The sequence below is a fragment of the Pholcus phalangioides genome, unplaced genomic scaffold (assembly GCF_987345545.1).
Source record: "Pholcus phalangioides strain wild (caught in Gottingen) unplaced genomic scaffold, Ppha-v1.0 ptg000015l_1, whole genome shotgun sequence".
In the NCBI taxonomy this organism is placed as follows: domain Eukaryota; kingdom Metazoa; phylum Arthropoda; class Arachnida; order Araneae; family Pholcidae; genus Pholcus; species Pholcus phalangioides.
The window spans coordinates 84,685,442-84,708,590 of NW_028301608.1; positions in this window are offsets into that span (position 1 = coordinate 84,685,442).

A 23,149-nucleotide genomic window follows, 5' to 3' on the forward strand; every position below is an offset into this window, starting at 1 on the left:
CTCTGTGAATATTGCACTTGCAAACATGGATTTTTTTCTGGCAATTGGACAGACAGGGCAACAAATTTGTAATTGGAAGTTAGAGCACGAGGGAACGCTTAAAACTTATTTTGTCACGCACTATATATTTTCACTCTCAAAACTGGTACAGGGTAATTTTTTAACGCCAGTTGATCAATTTTTAAATTCAAATCATACCTCTGTGACGGGTGGTTGATGAGATAAAGTCCGTGCTAGCACTTACAGGACACCCTGTATAGCTCAAGGATGGACCACTGATCTTTGAGAGAAAATATTTTTTGATCATTGAACGAACTCCAGCACCATTTGTATGGACCCAAATACATTGCACACACTTTGCACCATCTGATCTTCCTTTGCTTCCTCACATACAGGGAGTCCCATTGATTCGTGAAGAGCTTAAAAATTCGCAAAAAATTTATGAAATTTGTATAGTCCCTGGTATGAAATTTGGATAGAATTATGGATGAAATTTGTATTGTTTATTTGTACTTGAAAACGGCCCCCTATATTTTATAAGACGACTCTGATTCGCATATATCCTGTGATCTGCTTTCTTGCGGTACTCTCTATCAACAAAAATTTGAAATAGTTTTTTTGACCACAAACAAACAAAACACCCCTTTGTGAAAATAATTTTTTTTTCACAAACCGCATTCAAATATATCAATTCTTTCAATTTTTATGAATTTCTAAACTATTTACGAATTTATTGAACAGACTATGTATCAGAAAAGTAAGAAAATTTGATTTTTATTCTTCATCGTATACTATGTATAGAATCATAACTTTGCACCACTTTTTTTTTTCATGATTCCCTTTTTAAAAACATTTCCACATAATTATATTATTTCCAATAATGATATTGCATATCATTCTATCATCTACAGTTCGTATTTATCATTGCCTTTTCTTCATAATATCCAACAACAAGTGAATGCTATGTTGCCTTTTGCAATAATTAAAAATTAATTTTGCTGGCATTTAGCGGTGTTTGGAATGTTTGAGGCCCACGAAAAATAATTCGAAATTTATGGATTTTGTTTGTAAAAAGTGGCAATGCTTACTGGGCAAGGGAGCTATAGAAAATTGTTTTTTTATATTGCGCAGGAAATACCTGAATTGGGTTGGTCCAATTCAGGCAACTTTCTTAAATATGAACTAATTAAAAAAAACCTGAACTAAAAAACTTTACCTTTGCATTAGACTAATAAAACGTTCACAATACATTGTAGTCAGATAAGGGTATTTTCTGACGGTGTAACACGATTTCTTTGTAAGTATTTAATATTTAGAATTTTAAGAGAGAATCTTCAAGGCTCATTGTGTTTTTGTTAAAATATTTAATTGATGATGTCTAGAGATGCCAAAACCTCTTTACTAATTGTAACCCGGATTGCTCTCTCTTAAAACATTATTGCATCAGCCGAAGTTTTTATGTCCATGAAATAAAATTTGTTTATTTCGTGCCTCAAATTTCTTATACAAGTCAAGTATCGATGATAGTCCGCATCAAGCAATCCTCTCCATACACTTATACATTATGTTGTCCTTAACATTATATTTTGAAAATATTTTTTTTAAAACTCCTATCCAACTTTTAGACCATCATAAAGAACAATCTTTAAAAGAAATAGAAGCAGAAACATATGTCAGGGATGTGTGTGTGTATCGTGGCACAATTTCATGGTTCTGGGTGCCGATGATGATATGACGGAAAAAAAAGCATTTCAGTTAGGACAGAAATAAGAAAGAAAATTCTTTTTTTTTTTGTGAAAAAACAAGTAAAGACCATTAAAGAAAAAGAAAAGGCTTTGAAGATTGGATTGGGACTTTGACCACGGCCCTGAAGCTATTAGTTTTGACCGAAAAACTGAAGATAAACTTATGGGATAAAACAAGGAAAATGGACAGCACAGCACATCGAAAATAGTACAATAGGTACAAAACAAACGTTTATCTCGGATTCACTTTTTTTACGCTATTAATGTCTTGGATTTGTTTTTGCATTGTAATAATGTATGGCTATAGAAGGATTTTAAAGGGAAATGATACATTATTTGGATTTTATTTTTTATAACGTATTGAAATTTATAACAAGCTGCAGCTGCACGGGAATGTGATACCCAGAGCTGAAAGTTTTTCTTTATAATTGGAGAATTGACTTGGAGAAACAAAACCATTTTGAAGGTATGATCAACAATTGCAACTTAGTCTCCTCATTTTTTAACGCTCTAGCCAGCATTAACGAAATATCTCGCCTTCTTTAAAAGCCTCTTATTTTAGAAATGAAAAGTCTGGATTCGTTTGTAAAGTTGATTTCTGAATAGAACAATTCGATCTATACCCATTACTTTTTTGCATAAAAAAGGCATAACGCTTTAAAGGGGGTTTAGTGGTTTCTGCTATGCTGCTGAAAGGGTTAAGAAAGCTTTGTTGTAAACCGTAATAATTTACTTAAAAACAGGAAATCTGAAAAACAATCTGGACAGAAAACTGATTTTTTGTCGGTGTGTGTGTGTAAAATTTCTATACAAATCTACAATTTTAGGCTGACCACCAAATTTTGCATATACAGGGTGCATGGGGGAGGGGAAAAGTTCCTTTATCATGGAATAATTAGCGAATCACTGATCCTAGAAGCATACTTCAATTATAAAAAGCATTCAAATAATATGTGGAATAATGACGGCATTCATATTTCAAGGTGTTGTATAGTTATCAAAATAAAAAATAATATACTTTTATTGTATCACCCTGTCCTTAAAAACCTAATTAAAAAAGTTATCTTGCTCCGGAGCTCAACAAATGAAATTACGTATTTTAAGTGAAATATTCGCTGAGCTATTCGTATTCAAATATCTTAGCGGCACGCACGCAGGCACTATACCTATACATGTTCGCACATCTACAGCTGGTTTTCATATTTTTCAAAATGTAAAAAACCTTAAGTGCCACATTGAGTACCATGGCATGCGCAGCTTAATCACACCTGACTTGGTCGATCAAGCTCGTTGAACTCTCTCACTAAAGTGTGATTATCCTTCATCACAAGTGCAATTCCCAATTGAACAAGAAATTAAAAATGCGAAATTTGTTAGATCGTGTTCGATTCGACGTAGAATCTTCCTTTGCATCTAATATAATCGGATTATCATTTTTCTTTTAAGAGAAATTCCACTTTTGTAATTGAAACTAGCAGCATAGTAAACATGACACACCGAATTATCATCGGGATTTCTGCAATTTCATTCAGTCTAACTCGATTATAACGGAAGATTATCACGCACAATGATCTCATATGGCAGTATATACTCTTTGCAACGAAGCAAAAGAATCATTAATCACTCTCTCTTGCTCTTTGGTATCTATACCTTTCAAATATCTCGCACAGATCTTTTCTCTCTTTGCTGAGTCTGTACCAACCCATCGTCTTTCCGCTTTCCAATGAGATACGCAGTTGTGTAATTACAGTTATATACCCAATATCCCTTTTAAAGATATCTCTCCTTTCTGCTATCAGATCTGAAACAACATTTATACGTTCCTTTTCCTTCCCTAAAACAACCTTTTCTGAAACTATCACGGACCGTGTCTGAACCATGTTCATCCGACGGCTTCAAGCTTAGAAGAGGTGATAGTAGTGGTGGTGATGACGGTGGTTATGTGAAGCTCATCCTCAGTATCCCTCGCGTGCCCAGTGTCAAAACTACTGCATCGCCCTCTCTTCCGTATCACCGGCCACCATAACCATCTCTATGCTTTCAATTACTGTAATGGAGGCCCTAGACAAGAATGCTTCGCGCCTACGTAGCAGCTATTATTTTCACACGACAATGGCGGTTAATGATTTCTGGAGGAAAGGAGGACACAAATTAAGGGGGAGGGATGGAGGAGGATGGAGGGCTCATTTCCTATCCCTTGCACGTCATTTCCTATACTATCTCGTCCCCCCCGTCGTCTTTAACAACATTGCTGTGTCTGATTTATCAAGAATCGTTTTAAAACGGCTGCTTTTAGTGCCGGGAGTCGGAAGATGACGGTCTGGTATCAATGCCATCAAGTGCCTCGGATAGGAGGAGAATGACAATTAGCAGAACGAGCTTTAATTAATATATGAATTATTACAACTTGTGGGGGGGGGGGAGGAAATAATAAAAATAAGTTTTTCCCTCAAATAAATAACGGCGTATTGTACGCAACATTGATTCCAATAATCAATGCATAATTCATATGAGATATGTTGGACAAAATAATGTCAACACCATTGACGCAGCACGAAATCTTGTTTGGAGTTGGACAACTCTTAGTTGGAATTACAGCTTGTATCTGACGTGAAATCAACGAATATGCCTTGCACAATGTTCAAAAGAATCCACAGCCATCTCAAGTGTAGAGCGGTCTCTAGTTCATATACCTGCTACTACTACTTAACCGTATCGTAAACACGGGCTACTCTGGCCCATTTTTTAAAAATTTCAAATTCGCTTTCCAATATACTCAACATTATTACTGATTTTAAGTTCTGGTACCCTTTTATATATATATATATATATATGTTATCTTATGTATATGTAAATTCTGTGGTGTTTGGTCGAAACATGACATCTCCAAAAATTGGCTTTTTGATTTAGTAGTGAGTCTTGCTAATTATAACTAATTAGAAGTGAGATAAATGCACAAATACGTGCGTACAGCTAAACAACACGCTGATGTACGATATTTTCATTTGTATTTGTGTGTATACTTTGTTTTTGATTTTTAAGTAACAATGAAAATACTTATATCTCAAAAATGTGATTTTGGAGTTATCATCTTCTGACCAAACACCACAGAACCACAGAATTAAGAACAGATTTTTTTTATTTAATTAATTAAAAAAAAAAACATTTTGAGCCGATGTTACCCTTGTATGTGGGTAACTTTGGCCCAAACTTCACTTTTGGCCCTTCACTTTTTCCCATCTTAAAGCATTAAATAAAAGCTAGGGTATTTTTTGAACTTTGGCTCGTAATAAAACTTCGATTTTTCAAAGAAAACTTATACTTCGAACTTGTATTGATCATAAAAATAGCAATATTTAAATTTTTGAAAAAAAAATGTTTTTACTTAATCTTATAAATTGATCAACAGAAAACCTCTTTTAAAGACCCCTGACTACGTGCGGACCCCCCCCCCTTTTTTTAAAACAGTATCGTTTTTAGAAAATGTGTGGTTCTAATCATGATCCCGTAGAAAACGAGGAAATCCAATGAAATTTCGGAAATATTTCTACAACTTTTTGGAGATATTTAATATAATGTTTTCTCACACACACACAATTACCTTATTTTAAGCACTTACGCCAGACATCGTATACTGAAAACTATAGCGTATATTTGAATGGTTTTGATACCGTATGACTGTTATCTGTGCAATGAACTGAAAGTTTTCAGGTACACAAAATATTCTCTACGAGATACGGCAGCTTTTATGAAACAGTACGTGAATTTTGACAAAAAAAAAAAAAAAAGAGTTTTTTCCAACAGCTGTAAAATATTAAATTCTGAACATATAGCCGAGATTATAATTCATTGCATAGCTAATGTTATTTGAAACGCTGTTGAAAAAAATTCATGAGAATATCTTTTATAGTTTTTGAGAAATTTGGTTTCGCGTGGAATAAAGTAACGAAAAAAATGAATCTTGAAAAAACGCTATGAAATTTGTTTGTTCCCTTTGAAACGTTAAGCACTATGCTAGGCTTATGTAAATTACCATGCTTATGGTTATGTTCAGTACTAAGCTATGCTAAGTCAAGTGCTTGCTTACGTTTATGTTAAGTGCCACGTTTAGGCTTATGCTTATGTTAAGTGCAACGTTTATGCTTATGCTTATGTTAAGTGCCACGTTTATGCTTATGCTTATGTTAAGTGCCACGTTTATGCTTGTTATTTGCTGTGGATATGTAAAGCTTATAAATATAATTTCATATTTTTTTGTTTATTGCAGTGCATACGCCATTGGACAGTTATTCGGATCCGATGTATAAATGTACATAAGATCCACAGAAAGAAAGTATTGATGTTTTTATCAATTTTTTTTTTCAAATTATTGTTGGTGCGTGAGTTCAGTCAGAATAATTTTCATGAATGCATAATGCATGGTCATGGACATTTTCGAATCTCCGAATTTCACGCGTTACAAAGTACGAAAGAAATGTTATCGAAGTAACTAATGCGTAAGATCAGCTTAAAAAGAAGAAAAAAAATAATGCCACGCAAGTTGCTTCAAAGAAAGCCTTGGGATTTACGTAATTTATGAAGTATAAAATCCAGAGAATGATGTAAAAAAAGCGTCCCAAAGAGAGAGAGAGAGAGTTTGCATTTCCTTAACAACCAACACACACCCTCAGCTCGTCGCCCACCGCCCACGCCGAAACATTCCGCATTCTCTCTCGGCCCAAACTACAAATTTTCTATGTGTAAAGGACGTGCCAAACGACTTGAAATACCGTCCAGGCCATAAAAGCGATCCAAACAAGCCTCATAAACCCAACGTCGTTAATTCGAAATCCACATCTCACGGACGTGAATTCCACCAGAACTGCTTTTCGTTTTAAGCTCTTTTGCCCCAATAATTAGCGGGAGGATGCCGAGGAAACCTCTCTCTCTCTCTCTCACCTTCAGCCTCATTCAGCCGAACTCAATACTCAACTTCCACGCTCACTAATACTACAACTACTACGACTGCTGCTGCCGCCACACAGCTTGAGCGTGTGTGTAGCGTGGCGGTGGCGCGAGCACTTTTCTGAAGTGCCATCCAGTCGATGCATAAATTGGGAACCAATGATTCGGAAGACACAATGTTAGCAGCATTTGTATCAAAGGGAGGAGGAGGAGGAGAAGCAGCGAAGCTCGTTGTAAAAGATGTGTAACGGTGCGAAGGAATCTCAAAACAAACGATCTGGATTAACGGAGAATGTTATTGTCCTCCAAACACAAGAAGAACGAGAAAATTTTGCTATTCTGTTCTGGATTTCTGCTGGTTTGGAAACAAATTTCTGTCGGACGTAACGGATTGTTTGGATTCCTCCGCGTCCGTCTTTCAATCGTCAATTTAAAGTTTCACAAAAGAAGTGCGACTTTGATCCGGGACGCGAACGATATATACGAACAGGAGGTGGAAATTTATGGCCGCGTCTTAAACGAAAGGAAATGATCGTTACTTACATTCGGTAATGGGCCGGCCATTGCGTTTTCTGATGCGGCTGATTCGTTGATTGTCTACTTCGATATCATCGATACTTTGTGAATTCCAAAAGGCGTATACATGAAATGGGTTGTCTGAATTGGATAGTATGCCTCTTGAGAGGCTTGAAAAGTTTTATGGATGCTCATTGGCATCGCGAGTGGGTTGGACGTAGATAAATCGATGTCATCATTCAACCATCCATTGAAATTGAATTCCTCTTAAACACCACGCATACATCATGTTACAAAGTTTTATGGATGTTATTCTTGTGTATATGTTATTGCCAAAACACATGCACTCAGAACACACATTCCGGCATGTAACGATTCATTAGAAATTCCGCATGGTTGCTGAAGTTGTACTGCATGCTTGCTGCTACTACTTAACCGTACATGCATTCCGTACACATCCCTCTGCGAAATTTCTAACGAATTGGTCGGAATGTGTGTTCTGAGTGTATATGTGGCCCCTAACGTATTGGAATTGTGACTTCATGCTTGGTGAGTTCGCGGTTGCTTTAAAAGCGCTTGACCTAACAACTCCCTGTAGCTACTCCGGATGGCGTTTGTGCACCTATGTGATTTTGGATTGTTACTTTATGCCTGAATTGCCCTTTCATTTTGGCGATGGTTTTCTGAATCACCCTGTATATTTGTTTTTTTTCCATATTCACTAATTTTTTGTAACACCCATGGTACAAATAATATGGTGTGAAACGCTATGCAGACTTGACATCCTCCATTGAAAAATGCTTATGTGTAGCTCAAGTTTTGTTAGTAAATAAAATAAACAACCTTCCTTTCAAAATTTCTAAATCGTTTATCTGTATCTTTGATAGTATTGAAACTCAGTCCAGCCATCTGGGTCAACCTGCATATATTCGAAGGCAATGAATAACAAGACAGATTATTAATTATTTGATGATTATATTCGAAGGCAATAAATAACAAGATAGATTATAAAATTATCAAATAATTAATTTTGAAACTTTTATGAAAATCTGATTCCATGTTTGCCTATCGAATCCCGAGAGTGAATTATAATCCAAAACTGTTTCCACGCACACTACCCTATATTCATATTCTTCAAATCCTTGATACAAAGCTTATTAAATTGCTCTAAATCTCCATCCCATTATATATTCGAAGAAACAAATTATTTCTTTGATTGCTCTATCGCTTTTCTCACTCGAAAAATGAATGGGAAATATTTAGAAACAAGAAAGAATAAGAGAATGAACAGTTCACGGAGGAAAAAAAAAAGAAATACGAGAGAATCTATTTAATCCATTTTGATTGAAATGATGAAAGAAAATTGTTTGAAGAAGTTCCAGGCTCTCAACTCGTGAAAGATTTCTTAATTAAATACATCGTGTTTGAATTAAATAAATTAACTTAATTGCTTACGTCATTTCTATTTTCCCCTCTCTGCCATTTTTTCCTTCCTAGAAACTTAGGGAGTATTTCTTGCATCAAAGAATCAAACTTAATCTGTTCGAGCAGCTGAAAATTTGATTGTTTCCACAAACTTGAAGACGTGCTAGGAATAAATGATTCGATTCAAGGGATTAGCATATTCTAGTTTAGCAATCCTAACAATTTGTACTCGCTCTAATTGTGAGAAAGCAATAGAGAAAAGAGAGTTTTTTTACGTTGCCGAAGCGTTATAAATATTGTATCGAATGTAGACGTTGAGGTAAATGTGGTGAATCTGGTTTTTATGCATAATCGCCAACAGTAAAGTTCGATGAACTTTTCTGAATTTATCACTTTTTCCGGCGATAAATATCGAAGTGTCGTTGGTATAAACTGTTCTAAATTCATCACATTCACCGGTTATTATGCGTAATCGAAATTTAGTATTGGCAAATATGATAAATCGGTCTCATTGCTGTGATAAGATTTATATTTTAGATGACCGTACTTGTCAGCCAGAGTTAAAAAAAATAGTGTGAGTGAATTGACGTAAACTTGTTAGCACCTCTCTTATCGCTTTCAGACCCTGGTGCCACAAATGTGCGAGTTGATTTTTCCCATTGTAGGAATTTTTTTTGGACCTCAGAAAGTTAAGCCCTGACAGGAAGGATTGTGTAATATTGGAGTTAGAAGTATGCTGAATTTAAGGGCTTTAATCAGATAGCAGCACTTGAAGTTAAACCTTCAAGAGGTTTTTAAGATGGCTTCCAGGAGAAAGTGCCTCCGACAAAAGTGTGATTTACTACATATAATTTAGAAATAAAATCCTGGAAAAAATTGCATGTGAAGATGAATATATACCCTGCATCATCTTGGCTGAAACATTTGAACGAAATGAATTCTTTCTTCACACACAAAAAACATATTTGATGATATTTATGTTTTCAATGTATTTGAATAATCAAAAATGCAAAAAAAAAAAAAATTGAAAAAAATCCAAAAAATGAATCATCCTTGGGTCTGAAAGAGTTATCCAACCGTTCATATAAACCAAATCTTTTCCTGAAGCGGACTTGAAAAAATTTCTCGTTTCTTATTTGATAGTGTTAGTCAGTTTCTCAAAATGTGCGTCATGGCTCTTGGGCGAAGCATCGCCAATTTTCGTGAGTGGTGTCGCAATGAGCTGTCGATACTGAAGTGTGTCTTTTCAAGGCAACTATGGGAGTCGTGGTTAACTGGTCAATAGAATCGTGGATGGTAAAAGTTTGAGAACCGCTGCTGTAATATAGTAATCTTATTTTGCAGATGTAAATATTTTTCTGTGAAATACAAGCCTGATAAATTCAACACGTGATTAATTCATAATTAACTTTGCACTAATTTAAATTTATCTCGATAAAGCCGAATTTTCTCTAATATGGTTGACCCTCGGTCTCAGTTAGGCCGGATAATAAAAGTTCTACTGTATTTATTATGGATAAAAACTTATTTATATTGGCAGATTGAAAGTAAAGTTCTTAATCGCATGAAATATATCCATGGCTAAATCAGGGTTTGAAACCAAACACGCTGTACCAGATGTTACAGCACTTATATTAATTAATGAAATATACAACTGCAATTTCTCTATACCAGTCTTTGAAACTTATTATTCTAATCACTTCCTTCTCAGAAAAAATGAAAATTCAAATGCTTTCAGTGACATCTTTTTGCTTAAGCCAACAAATAGGATGTTATATTATACCGATAGCTTATTTTTGGCAAGATAATAATAATAAATAAATGTTCTATATCAGCGTTTATACAAATACAACGCCACAACAGGCAAAATGCCCAACGGTCACAAGTGGTCTGTCAAATTGTTTCAGGCGTTTTCCTAGTCCTCGGCTTCAGAAAGGTTGAGAAACGCTGTTCGTCTATTCATTGAAATCAAACTGACCAAATGTGATATACTGCATTTCTGTGATCTTGATTAAAATAACGAGTTCACACATGGCTAATAACCCAGTGATAAATTTTTGTTAATAACGAATTTATGACCACATCTAAAAGAATTTTATTACGTTTTTTCATCATTGAAAAAAAAAATCATATGTAAAGATTTCTACGTGATTCACTCACAAAATTGGCATTTGATGTGACTTTTTTATATAAATAGTCACATCACATGCATTGAAATAAGTAAACAGAAAAAAAATGCTTTATTTACTATTTTTTAACATTACAGAGAAGATAACATCTTATGTTTTTCATCATACAAATGTCGGGAAAGAAAAATATAAATTACAACAGAAAAAAAAACTGCCTCACACACACCCACTCTCATTAATTACCATTTTCTATGTTTCACTTGAATTGTAATGTTTTACTTGCTGTTTTCTTCCCTTAATTACATATTAATTGTAGGATAATTGACTTAATTACTCTGCGGTTATAAATTTTATGTGATTAATTGCTTCGAGATTGAATCGGACTTGCTTATCTTCATTGTAACAACATGCCGTTGTAGATTGTAAGAGAGAGCTTCTTTTTTCCCCCTTCAAACCTTGTTCCCTATAATTTTCAAACTTAATTTGAATTGATATGAAATGCATACAAAGGGTGTCCCATAAATTCGTGAATAGTTAAAAAATTAATAAAAATTGAAGGAATTGGTATATTTGAATGGGGTTTGCGAAAAAGATAATCTCACGAAGAGGGATTCTTTTCGGCAAGTAAAAAAATTACTTCAAAGTTTTGCCTCTAGAGGGAACTGCACAAACGTAAATCGCTGTAAAAATGCATATCAAAGTCCAATTAAAAATGCAAGGTATTATTTATTTGTTTATGTATATAATATTGTTGGCTCTGAAGCATATACAAGCTCTAAAGTGACAAAAAAAAACTGTTTTATATTGAACAAAAAAGTATTAGTGGGGGAGTCGACAATAGAGCTGAGTTTTGTTCCAACAACTCATTTCTGAATTTAAATAACTTCGCAAATCGCATTCAAATACAGTGAAAACTCGCTTCAACGATACTCGATATAAAGGTAACTCCATCTACAACGATATTTTCTCAGCTCCTGTTTGCAATTGCCTATAGTCTAATGTTAAACTCCTCTCGATACAGCAGTATTCTTTACTACAATAAATATCTCTATAACAATATGTTATGAGATTTCGAAACTGCTACAACGATATTCTTTATATTTGGCTCAAAATTATCTTTAATTCCTTACCGGTTTTTGTACTTTTGGGGTGTCCGATATAGCATCACTATTTTCCACCATCTGCCCTTTAAACGTATTCAATGAAGTTACCGTGAAGTTACTTTCTGTGCAGTACACAAAAGTATTGTACAGTAAAATACGTTACAGGGTGAAACAATTGACCGAATTAAAGTAATCAATTACAATTTTTTGCTCACGAACGCATTCTACCGTGGAACTAACAACGCTAATTTAGAAGAAATTTCAACAGCTGCATGAATGTGGTAGCGTCTGATGATAATGCTACCTCTCGATACAACGATAATCCCCCAACAACGATATTTTTTTCTTGGTCCGCACAATATCGTTACCTCGAGGTTTCACTGCATACCAATTCCTTCAATTTTCAAGAATTTTTGAACTACTTACAAATTTGTGGGACACCTTGCACATTATAAGATATCGCATAATTTGTAGGGATTAAATAAAAGAGTAAAAATTCTTAATTGTTATCAATCATGGTTTTGTTTCACCATCGTTATCTTTGTGTACAGAATCGAGAATATTCACATTTATTTTTTCTAAGTACATAGTATAAAGCGAAAGTAGGCCCTTACATCATATCGAGTTATGGAACCGATATTTTCTCCTTAGGAAGTTTCATTTTTCTTTGATTCGATGTCAAACTTAATTCACGGAAACTTCAACGACGCTTTTAAGTTCTAAACGGAGAAAACTGTTTTTAAAATAGGCGTATAAATTTTTTTTATGAAAATAAGAAAGGGAAAAATTGCGCTGGTTCTTCGCAAACTCTAGTATGAAGACTTTAACGGGCAAAGCTTTTGGAGGTAGGGCTGGTCTCTAAGCTTCCATCCATCAATGTCTAGACAGAGTTGAGTGATTTTTCTTCAAAAGGCACCATCTTTTTGTTCTCCATGATTTGGTTGCCACGGCTTGATACTTCTTTTCTATTCCTCACAGCCACCTAACGCTATGTACGATGTGTGTGTGTGTGTATACGCGAGGCCCATCACCAACCACCGGCCACCACCAGGCTAAAACTAGAAGCCTTCTACTTCTTCCCAAGCCTCAAACCGACGCTTAACTCTCCCCCACTTTCACGCCTTTTAGGGCTTGATGGATTGAATCTAGAACCTTCCTGATTAGCTTTCACGCTTGCCGTCATGACTGGGAAGCAGTGACGGAAGAGGAGGAGGTAAGGAATAACTGATAGAAGTAAACTACTCTGAGACAGGGTTTTGGATACTTCGGCCCCCTTCCCCGAAATAAACGGTTGATAAGCCTTTCCTGACAAGCCAAAGTATCAAAGGTTTAATGGCAGCTACTGGAAGGAAGCAAGCGGAAATACTGCGTCTCCTACCCATCCAATTTTCGCTGCTTGTATTCGTGCATAATTTTTGCACGGGAAGAAAGATGGCTTTCATTATGAACGAAGAACTGATCTAATCCATTGGTCTTTCAAAACCTCGTTTTGTTAACAGCTGCGACGACGAGTATCAGCAAGAAAAGGTCATTAGAAAGAAGTCGAGTCGCATACGGCAAAGTAACTGAGCTCGATTAATTTCAACTGCATAGGTCGATGTTGATAGTGACGACTGTACGTAAATCAAGTTCTTTAAGTGCTCTTCAACTTGGATTGATTATACATTTCTTATATGCATTTCAACAAGAAGTAATGGCTTTTTTCGATAAAACGTAATCAAACGTAATATTAAAAAAAAATAGACATTAAAAATATGAAAAAAAACTTGAACTGCAAAATTAATTATTTAATACTACAGTCGACGTTCGTTTTTACGAACCCGTACGGACTTGATAATTAGTTCGCAAAGTTGATAAATAGTTCGTAAAACCTAAAGTTCGTAAATGGGAGAGACGATGAAAGCAATGCGGGAAATAAAAAATGAGTTTATCATTCACCTTTATTGATGGTTTCCATAGAAATCACTTATTTTTGTTGCTTCATCGCAACATTTTGACAAATATAAGATTCCATAGAATTGATGTAGGATAACATTGATGTAGGACGGGAATCTCGTTCCTCTGAAATATTTTCACAATGATGGAACGCCACTGGAATCACTTGCCGAAGAAACAATCTTTTGCTGATCTTTGATTAGAGGATTCAATGTTAAATTTTTGAACCCCCGTACTTTTTTTGGTCATTTCTGTCTATGAGAGTTCGTACATTAATTTCTATCAAAATATTTTTTTTTCATCCACTGACAAGATCAATCTTTTCCATTTTGTAGATATTGCGAAGAGGAAAGTAAAGGAACAGCGGTTGGCTGAATTGAGAGTTCGATCGGCTCTCGACTTGGGAATGGACTAATGTGTCATATCATTTCTGACACTACCAGTTTATCCAGTCATAATGCACAAACAGTGCGTTGTCAACGACTCTTCACTTCATGATCACCCCTTTCAACAATCAAACCTTCTCTCCTTGCACGTGTTCGCAAAACACCTGTATGTTGGTGATTGACTCACGTAGAACGTTCGAATTGAAATTTACTTTTGATTAGAATAAACTCAGAGGCGGCTGGAAGAATAAAATAACCGAAAAAAAAATTAGGGGAAGAAAAACGAAGTTCGTGAAATAAAGAGTTGATAGAAGTGAAAGTTCGTAAAAAGACCGGATTTTATCATTATCTCCATGTCAGGCTGTTCGGGACTGAGCACCAGTTCGCAAAAAAGAGCGTGTTTCGTAAATTGGAGATTCATGAAATCGAGCGTTGACTGTACAACAAAATTTAAACATTTTTTTGAACATTAATGAATTTACATGAACGCGTATAAAAAATTACATGACAACATGTATTTGTAATCGGAAAAAGCTGGTTACGTAGATTTTCGAGCAAGAATTGGTTCTGAAATAATAAAACGTATAAAAAATAATTAAAAAAAAAAGTACTGTGGTTCGTTAAGTTTATAATAATTTCTCAAGTTTATTCCGTATATCATATGATAAAACGATGGACTTATTACACATCTTCAAATAAAACTTTTGAAAGAAATATTTTCCTAAAAAATTTCTCATGAAATTCAATAAAATATTATTAAAATATTTTTCCTAAAGAGATTTTCAAATTAAAAAAAAATGTATTAAATTTTTTTTTTTAAATATCCTTAAAATTCTTTTTGCGTGAAATATATATACATAATATTTTCTTAAAATATTTCTTGGAATATTTCTTATTTTTTTATGGAAATAATATTTTATATTCTCTTGAAAAATTTCTTATAAACATATTTTGTTAAATACTTTTTAAGATGATTTTTTTTCAAAAGATTTCTTTTTTTTTCAGAGAAACATTTTTCATTATTTTTATGAGAAAATGTACAACCCCTGGCGGAAAAAGGGGGAGGGGTTGTTCGATCATGTACACTAGCAATGGCGGATTTAAAACGCAGAAAACAAAAATGAAAGTAATTCTTTTTTTCGTCCGAGTGAAAATTTTTGGTGAAATAATTATTCTAAATAAGGAATGAATGGGAAAAAATCATAAATATTCTCCAATTTGATCTTGAAAGTCGTTTATGAACTGACAAAACCCCGGGGTAAAAAGTGTTCGACCAGCACTTTCGTGGGTAATAAGTGTTCGATCACTATTTTAAATAAATATATTGGCTAGAAATATATAAGTAAATTAATATTTGCGCATCGGCAGGGTGAACCAGGCAATGTATAAAAAAATTAATGCAACGCTGTGTTTTCACCATTTTAGCATTTCATGAAGTACTAAGAGATGGGTCTTGAAAGATATTTTTCTGATGTTTTCAAAAAGCTGATAATTTCCATGCTGGAAGACGGGAGCTCTTCAAAGGGAAGTTGCAGGATTGTTTAACTGTGCTCTAGGTACAGTTCTATATCTTCGGGAAAAAATATCAGAGGACTGGCGGTGTTGAGAATTTGCCTCGGGTTCTTCGCAAACTTGGAATCACAAGTAGAGGTGATAGAAAACTCATAGTACTTACCTAGAAGAATCATCGTGCCACCCGAAATAGCATCAAGGGGTGTTACGACCCTTGAAGTCGAATTTTCAAATACAACTACCAAGGCCACAACAGACAAAATGCCCAATAAGGTAATTGAAAAAAGGTGCCCATAAAAAATATGGATGTCGAATATTCGCACTTGTGCATATCTAAACTATTTAAAAAATACAGCAACCCAATAAAGTGATAAAAAAACAATATTTATGCTAAAATATAAGTATATTGCCCATAAAAAATTATGGTTGTCTCATCTACGTATGGAGATAGTTGTCTCATCATAATATGGATAGCTTCTTGATTCATACTAAATGTTTATCGTATTTCTTTTCTAAAGTGTGTCAATTGTATTAGAATTCTCGACCTCCCAGAGGTAAGTTATTTCACACATTCAGAATCCTATTAGAGAAAAACTACCTGCAACACCATACAACTTAGAATTGTCCTCTGGTGTCCCCTTGTCAAAGCAGTTGATAGACGATGTATCAATAACTCATGGTCCATTTTACCCATCCCAATGAAAATGTCAAACACTTCAATCATATACCCCGATATCTACGCTCTTCCAATGAAAACATTAAAAAAAAATTCAATTCAATCTCTTCATAGCTCAAGCCCCGCCCCGTGTGCAATCAAGAGCACGCGTAGCTCTTCTCTGCACCCCCCCCCCCCGTCGACGAAAATGACTTCGAAAAAAATATTTCACTGAATTGCAAATAAAATACTAAAAATGGTTAACTACTTGGTTAATTTGTTTTTTCAAAATAAAAGAAAGAAGTAAATGAGTTATAGTGTGATGATCAAACACATTTGACGCAAGATTACAAACAAACTTATTAACCAAAAATTCTAAAATTTTGCAGAAATGTTTATTCGACACGTGTTAGTAAAATGAACTTCGAACTTAGATATAATTTGTTGGAATTTTCTGAATTTTTATAGTTTGAAAAAAATAAATAACTCTTTGAAAAATCTGTTAAATTCAACATTTTTTTTTTAAATACTTCTTATTAGGATATTGCTAAATCCGAGATCTGTTTTACTAACACATGCCAAATAAACATTTCTACGAAATTTCAGAATTGTTTGGGACAGTAGTTTTATTTTTGATCTTACGGGATTATCATTGATCATTTTTGTCGCACCACGGCCACTTTCTGCACACGAGGCTAATTAGACCGGGACCTACAATTTATTGCTGAATCCGAACGGGAGGCTTGTTTTTTTATACTCATCGAAAGGTTGCAATTTTTTCTGCGGTCATGTCACCGTATATGTATGCCGTATCACCAAACATATGTAATTTAGGTTATTTGAGCAGTCCTCATTAGAAAAAAAGGGTATAAAATGCTCACCGATTGAAAACAGAAACATTTGCTTGTAAAAGTGTTTTTACTGCAATAAAATATTTAATGAAAAGAAGCCTACATTAAGTTGTATTCAATTTTGAAAAACCGATTTTGTTTTTTCAAATATATAATGAGTTTGCCCACCACACAGTGAATATACACTTTAAAAAATTTCATTTCCAAAAAAATGTCGTTTCTCCTTTTCAGCTGATTTCAGTGAGGAAAATACGTAAGTTTGTGTTGAATAACTTCTTTTGTAAACCATTTCATGACGCCATAACTGTTGTATATGCTTGCTTTCCTTCTTTATTATGTAAAGAAGACGAATTTATGTATGAAAAAATAGACTTGATTGAGGAAAGGCAAGCTAAATCATGGAATTTGTTTTTGATTAGGGGGGGGGGAGGACTTTGTATTAGTATTTGATATTTCTCGGCCGAGAGGGGAGAGGAGAGAGAGATGAGAGAAAGAAGAGAGAAAGGAGGGGAGAGAGGAGAGGGAGAAAGAGAAGAAAGAGAGGAAATAGGGGGAGAAAGAGAGAGGGGAGAAAAAAAGATATACAGTGTGTTGCCTTGAAGTGACAACAAACTCAGAGAAGTGATATCAGGAATCAAGAGGAACAAAAATAGCCATAGAACATGGTATCGCAAACCACGTTTAGTCGGTGAAAATCGCAAAAATACTTTTGAAAGGTGTGACGTCAAGTGAGACAAAAAGGGCAATAATAAGTAGAGAGGCCAATAATAGTAGTTGAACTTTTACGAACTCCCCTTTAGTTTGCTATCTAATTTAATGTTAAAATTTTTTGTTTAGTTAGAATTTTTTGGACAATTCAAAGTCGGAGGGAAAAAAAATCATGATTTTTGTTTGAGCGAACTTAGTAGTTTATAAAAATTGTACAAGAAGTCAAACTTTGTACTTCTGGATCAAGTTGTTAAATAAAAGTTTGAAAAAATTCGGTTGTTTCCTCTACTCTTTTTTTGTTGTTGACAATTTGATGCCTATTCTAACATTGTTTAGCTGCATCGAGAATGTGCACCCCTTGATACCGATTATGTTATTCAAACTATGAATCAAAGCGTACCGTTCAAAATCTGAACATTTTTATCGTTATTGAGTATGGAAAGTGCACAAATTGTGATATGTTAATAAAAGCGTACTTCCTTGATAGTATAAGAATGATAAGCAAAATTGGGAAACAGTTTCGTAATGTATCATAAACTATTTCCGTAAATCAGGCTTTGAACACGGTAAAGAAGTTCTTCAGTGATGGTGACTCCAGAACAGTGGAATAACGTAGCAGCTAAGAACAATTATTACAATTATGAATTATTAAATTTGGGAAACCATTTCGCAACTGATGATAAAATTTTAATAATTGAAAATTATCATCCTTTGGGAATGTTGATGTTCAAGTTGGATATGTGGTCATTTTAAGGATTTAGGATAGATTAGATTAATTGGGTAATTCACATTTCGAATAATTCGAGCTTTCTTCCAGTGACTCTTTGGACTTCGAATTAACCTAGTTCAACTGTATATCCATGCGTAAAATAAATATTTTAAAATATATTCATCTGTCAAGTCTCTTTCATTTTTTAAAATAATTACTGCATATTCTCTAACCTTTAAATGAAAATATCACAGTGCGAATTCCATTTAAGATCATCCAGTATTGTGGTGCCCAAATAATATTGTACTCGCGAACAATATCTATTTCTTGGCAAAATAAATCCCTTCAAAGCAAAAAGAAAGCACGTCGTAATAAATTTCATTTTTTCAATGTAAAAATTATCCAGCCAGTTATTTTTTTAAGTTGTTTGAATGGCAGCGGGACATCGATCGATGTTGAAATTTCCTAATGAGGACGAGGTAAAAAAAAAAGAAAAATAATCAAAAACACAAAGACACGCACATCAATAAACATTATTTCTTATCCACCGTGCATGAGCGTTGCTGCTCTAAGATGCCCTTGAGTTACGGAACCCAATGGCAGCTTTCGCTAATAAGAAATGATTACCAGCCTGATATCCGGAATTGGATTTAATAATTACCCGCCTACCGAATGATAAACATTTCACTTTCGATTAAAGCTCGCAACTTCATCGTGAACAGGATGTTTCCGGAATTATCCGCTCATTGTATGTATGTATATCTCGGTAATCATTAATCAAAAGGAATGAGAATTTCTCTCTCTCTCTCGTAAAGTTCCATACAATAATTATCTTAACCTAATTAGGTGAAAAGGAATTCACGTTGCAATGGAAAGGTGGCATTTTCTGGAAAATTCTAAACTTCGGTGAAATTCTTTTCCTCCTCCTCCTCCTCTTCTCCATTTAGTTGCGTTTAGTGATAGTTACCCGAACGATACTGGGCATTAATGATACTTGTTTACATCGTGCCTCTTTCAACGCCCTAAATGCGGTCATTATATGAAGAATAATTACTGCGTGTTAACCCATGCTTTAAACTTACGATTTTGACATTGTTGACGTCGGAAGTATTTAGTATATTTCTATATAGCAAAAAATTTGAGAAATTTCAAATTTTTATGTTAATGAGCGTTACTAAAATTGAGTCATTCACTTAAAATTGAAAAATAAGTACGATATTTTTTGAAAATTATTTTTCGTTTATACAAAAAAATGCTCTTCAATTTCACGTATAAGATACGTACAAGGTAGTCATAAAATAACTTTGCCAATATACGAGCCCCTAGCGGCCGCAAAAATCAACGAGTGCAAATTAAATTCGAGATGTAGGTGTTTAAGAGTATGCACTCAAGAATGAGATGATAAACGAAACGCTAGCTCTCGCAGTTACGATTAAAGCAACAAAATTCCCACAAAATTCAAACGGCAACGCACGCTTTTATTCATTGCAAAATGATCAGCCTATAAAAAAAAAAAAACCACAAATGAAATTGGAATGGTACCTGCAGCACCATGAATGTGGGCTCGGGGCGCAGACGAAGAAAGATCTCACCAAGGGATTGGTGAGCTAGACGCTCGGTCAGAGACTTCCACAGATTTGAAGCAATTCTCCGACCGAGTGCCTAGTGCACCAACCCCTTGGTGAGATCTTCTTTCTTACCGTTTCGACGCCCAAGGCTTGTTGATGTTTTGATCATTCTGCAATGCATAAAAGTGGGTGTTGCCATTCGAATTGTTCGAAATTTTTTCGTTTTCACCGTAACCGCAAGAGCTAGGGATGGGCTTCGTTTTTTTTCCACATCCTCAAGCACATATACTCTGAAGCACCTATATCTCCAATTTCATCTATGTTCGTTAATTTTTGCGGCTCATACATCGGCAAAGTTATTTTATGACCATCTTGTTTATATTTTCGTAATAGTCACTCGCTATGACAACTTTCGGTTCTTTCACTGCTAAATTTTATACCACTGACGCTAATTTCGCATTCATAAGAAGTAACTACCTATTTATTCTTCTCTTTAGAAACCATCATGAAATTTTAGCGTCTAATTAGACGGAAACTCTAGAGGACACTAGACGGACATCAATCAGAAAACTTGCACACTGAGCATCTCTAATTGGAGTAATTTTCCTTCATTTTCAAGGTATCTTAATAAGCCACAACCTTTTTCTTCAGCACGGCTCATAAAACGTAAAGTCGGAATATCAAATCACTATCACCTTTCCCAAAAATGTCGTATCGTAACGTTTTACTTCGGTCTCATTTCATTTAGATCTCAGTATATACCAGTCAACGTCATCTTTAGAATAAAACTGGTGTCATCTGTCCTCTACTTTAACCTTTAAGAACACGCATTTAGGAACGAAATATGCCATTTTGTCCGATGATTAAACGGAATAAAACTTGAAAAAAAGAGAAGAGTCAAAATGAAGCGGAAATATTTCAAGAAATTCCAGCCGGAAGCACTGGAAAGAAAAAAAAAACCAAGATGTGGAGGGAACGTCATTACATTCATATCCAACTTAGGAAGAGAGGAATAAAAAGAAAATATCCTCCATGATGATCATCTACATTTTATATTCTAATGTCACCGAAAGGAATAAAAAGAGAAAAGACTGTTGGAATCTTCTTTGGGATTTAAATGTGCCATTTATGTCTGGTGATTAAAGGAACAAGGGAAAGGGAGATTAAGTAAGAAAGAAAAGTATATTCATAAGAAGACGAAATAATAGCAATACAAGGGAGAAGAGAAATTAAAATGAAGCAGAAATATTTTTTTGACAATCTGAACAAAACAAAGCGAAGACTTAATGAAGGCAATTCCGGAAAATAAATAAATAAATGAAAAAAAAGAAAGAGCGAAGCATATTGTTTGAGGAATAATAATTGAAACAATCATTAAGTATAAAAGAATAAAGGCACAGTGTGTAAAAGAAAAATAAGAAGGAGGTGGAGAACCTCTCTCTCTCTCTCCAGGACGAATCCAGAACAAACTTAACAATCTCCTTCACCTTCCCAAGAAGTGGGAAAAACTTTTTCAAGAAGAAGAAATGGAATATAATGGAAGCTTTACGCTAAAACGCGTAACCGGCTAACGATTTTCTACAGCTTTCGAAGGCAATAACAACGTTCGAATAAGAATGAGTAATAACTCTAATGAAAAGAGAGAGAGAGAGAGAGAGAAAAAACGATATTATAGGAAAAATTCTTTCAATGTTTTTTCAAAAGAAAAATTTTTCTGATGATTATGATGTGGAGGAAGAAAAAATAAAAAAAAAGAAACAGTGAAATTGTCATTTCTTCTTAAAAAATGAAAAAAAGAAGTAGCTCAATGAGTTAATGAGAATTGCTTCATTTCAATGGCTGCTGTTTCAATCAGGGCGAACTGAATAATTAATTCGAAATTTCTTAAAGACAAGAAAAAAATGTCTCTTCTAAATTAATATGTGTATATATTTTTATGAAATTTGGTCGGTGAATTTAATTCCTCAGAGTCATTAGAACGTTCAGCTTATTACCGATGGTAATTATGACCTTCCGTGAGTGAATTCGTTTAAATACTGAGTCCCAATCCTCTGTCTGTAGATTATCTTTCTTATATGTAGATATATTCACCCTAAACTAACCATTAAAATTCGAGGAATAGAATGTACTTTCAAGTCACGTGAAAAACTTGAGAAATCCATTAACTTATCCTAGTTTCTCCAATGGGTTTATTAAATGATAATCCGGAAAAAAAGCGGAAAAGAAAAGCATTCGGTATATAATTACTCGTGAATTTGAATGTGACATACCTTTATTATTTGTACTTGGTTATACCATGAGCGTGAGTGAAATTGTTATTTTCATTAAATTTTCGGTAACGTAGCCTAAAGGATTAAAACCACTCGCTTTCTTAGAATTTAATATGAATAAATTTTTTTATATAAATTTTATGGAAAATTATTGATTAATATGAGGTAAATTTGATAAGAAAAAAAAAAATTAATTACCATTATGAATGAAACTTCAACTGAGAGGAAATTTCTACTAAAGTGAAACGAAATTTAAGCTAAACCAAAGTGTTCTTAGAAGCGGGTGGGGTACTTTAAATGAATTTTTTTTACGGAATATCTGTAGAAGTTCAGAAAGGACTGTACCTTTGAAATGACATTACTTGGAAACAATGACAGATGGAACAAGCAGTTCGAATAATGTGTAGGCCTTAAATTTCAAATACGTCGATTCATGAAATTGGTTACAATTTTGACCAATAGATGGCACTGCAATCTCAGTGCAATGTCCCTCAAACAAAAAAAGGGGGATATTGGATATTGTTCTTCGCAAACATGAGTCAAATCGTATTGAGATGGATTAGAAATGGTTGCCTCGTCAAGTAATGACATGACAAAAGTGAAAAGTGTACTTTAAAGCCACTTTCCTGCAATGTCTTTACTGCATTTGGTGCGTATGCATTACAGATGAATTATTCAAGTGATACACTATTT